The sequence below is a fragment of the Onychomys torridus genome, chromosome 15, assembly GCF_903995425.1.
Source record: "Onychomys torridus chromosome 15, mOncTor1.1, whole genome shotgun sequence".
NCBI lineage: Eukaryota > Metazoa > Chordata > Mammalia > Rodentia > Cricetidae > Onychomys > Onychomys torridus.
Window position 1 is genome coordinate 54,769,636 of NC_050457.1, and position 3,092 is coordinate 54,772,727.

At 33.6% G+C, this 3,092-nt stretch overlaps 1 non-coding gene across 1 annotated transcript; it reads left to right on the plus strand.

Annotated features, from left to right (window-relative positions):
* Window positions 1–206: 206 nt before the first annotated feature.
* LOC118596627 lies at window positions 207–332 on the plus strand. Its single transcript, XR_004946732.1, has one exon. It is a non-coding gene; the product is annotated as a U6atac minor spliceosomal RNA (small nuclear RNA).
* Window positions 333–3,092: the final 2,760 nt, after the last annotated feature.

Genomic DNA, 3,092 nt, shown 5'->3' on the forward strand with positions numbered 1-3,092 from the left:
AAATAATTGACATTCAATTAGACTAAATTCCTTCCAAGTTGACTTTACTCTGATTGTGCCTTTATAATCTAAATAGCCCACACTAGCAACTCATGTGCCTTTAAATAAATTAATTATATTTACTTTATATTATTTTGTTTCCTATAATATAATTTAATGAAAATTGCTATAATAAAGATAAACATTTTAGAAAAATAAACAGTGGAGGGTTATCTAAAATAAGAGAAGTTTAGCATTCCCCTTGACAAGGATGGAAGAGGCCCTTGGGCCTAGCAACACACATATGGTTAAGGCATTGCCACCTATTTTGTGACTTCTAATCACTGTTTTTCATCCTTTTGTTGCATACAAAAAATGCACCACAACTCCATAGACAGATACTACATCAGAGTAAAAGGCTGCGAAAAGACTTTCCAATCAAAGGGACTTAAGAAGCAAGCTGGTATAGCTACCTTAATATCTAATAAAATAGACTTCAAACTAAAATCAATTAAAAGAGGTCAGGAAGGACATTACATACTTATCACAGGGAAAATCCACCAAGATGAAGTTTCAATTCTGAACATTTAAGTCCTAAATATAAGGGTACCCGCATTTGTAAAACAAACATTACTTAAGCTTAAACTGCACATCAAAATCCACACATTAGTAGTGGGAGATTTCAATACCCCACACTCACCAATGGACATATCTGCCAGACAGAAACTTGACAGAAAAATAAGGGAACTAACAGACATTTTGACTCAAGTGGACTTAGTTGATATCTACAGAACAAAAGAATATACCTTCTTCTCAGCACCCCATGGAACCTTCTCTAAAACTGACTATATGCTCAGTCACAATGCAAATCTTAACAGATTTAAAAAAAATGGAATTACCTCTTGTATTCTATCAGACCATCACGACTTAAAGTTAGATTCAATAACATCAAAAATTACAGAAAGCCTACAATCTAATGGAAACTGAATAATGCCCAACTGAATCACCAATAGGTCAAGGAAGAAATAAAGGAATAAATTAAAGATTTCCTAGAATTCAATGAAAATGAATGTACAACATACACAGACTTATAGGGCACTATTATAGCAGTGCTAACAAAATTCATAGCACTAAATGTCCACATAAAGAAGATGGAGAAATTTCACACTAGTGACTTAACAGCAAACCCAAAAGCTCTAGAATAAAAAGAAGCAAAGTGACCCAGGAGGAAACGATTTTAGGATATAATGAAATTGAGGACTGGAATCAATAAAACAGAAACAAAGAAGATAATATAAAGAATCAATGAAACAAAGAGTTGGTTCTTTGAGAAAATCAACAAGATAGAAAAGTTCTTATCCAAATTAACCAAAAGGCAGAGAGACAGAGAGAGGGGGTGAGACAGAGAAAGAGAGAGACAGACAGAGACAGAGAGACAGCATCCAAATTAACAAAATCAGAAATGAAAATGGACATATAACAGACAATGAGGAAATCCAGAGAATCCTCAGGTCATACTTCAAAAACCTGTACTCCAGAAAATTGGAAAATCTGAAAGAAATGGGAAGTTTTCTGGATAGGTACCACATACCAAAGTTAAATCAAGACCTGATAAACTCTTTGAACAGACCAATAACCCCTAAGGAATTAAAAACAGTCAATAAAAGTTTCCTAACTTAAAAAAAGCCCAGAACCAGATGGTTTCAGCACAGAATTCTACCAGATTTTCAAGGAAGAGCTAATTCCAATACTCTTCAAATTGTTCCACATAATAGAAACAGAAGGAAAATTAGAAAACTCTTTTTATGGGGATACAGTTAGCCTGATACCCAAACCACAAAAAGATGCAACAAAAAAAGAGAATTACAGACCAATCTCCTTCATGAACATTGATGCAAAAATACTCAAGAAAATATTGGCAAACCAAATCCAAGAACATATCAAAAAAAAATATATCAACCATGACCAAATAGGCTTCATCCCAAAGATACAAAGGATGGTTCAACGTACAAAAATATGACAATGAAATACATTATATAAACAAATTGAAAGATAAAAACCACATGATCATCTCACTAGTTGCTGGAAAAACCTTTAGCAAAATCCAACACCCTTTCATAAAGGTCCTAGAGATCAGGAATACAAAGAACGTACATAAACATAATAAAGGCAATTTACAGCAAGCCAACAGTCAACATCAAATTAAATGGAGAGAAAGTCAAAGCAATTCCACTGAAATCAGGAACAAGACAAGTCTCTCTCACTATTTATTCAATATAGTACTTGAAATTCTAGCTAGAGCAATAAGACAACAAAAGGAGATAAAAGGGATAGATATTGGAAAGGAAGAAGTCAAACTTTCACTGTTTGCAGGTGATATGATAGTATACATAAGTAACCAAAAAAATTCTACAAGAGAACTCCTACAGCTGATAAACTCCTTCAGTAATGTGGCAGGATACAAGATTAAATAAAAAAAAATAAGTAACCTTCCTATATACAATTGATAAAAGGGCTGAGAAAGAACTCAGAGAAACATCACTCTTTACAATAGCCACAAATAATATAAAATACCTTGGGATAACTCTAACTAAGGAAGTGAAAGATGAGAACTTTAAGTCTCTGAAGAAAGAAATTGAAGAAGATATCAGAAAATGGAATGATCTCCCACGCTCATGGATAGGTTAGATTAACATAGTAAAAATGGCAAACTTAGCAAAAGCAATCTACAGATTCAATGCAATCCCCATCAAAATCCCAACACAATCCTTCACAGGCTTGGGAAGAACAATACTCAACTGCATATGGAAAAACAAAAAACCCAGGATAGTTAAAAGAATCCTGTACAATAAAGCAACTTTCTGGAGGTATCATGATCCCTGACCTGAAGCTCTACTATAGAGCTATAGTAATAAAAACAGCTTGGTACTGGCATCAAAACTGACGTGTAGATCAATGAACTCAAATTGAGGACTTTGACATTAATCTGTATACCTGTGAACACTTGATTTTTGACAAATAATCCAAAACTATACAATGGAAAAAAGAAAGCACCTTCAACAAATGGTGCTGGCATAACTGAATTTCAACAAGTAGAAGACTACAAATAGATC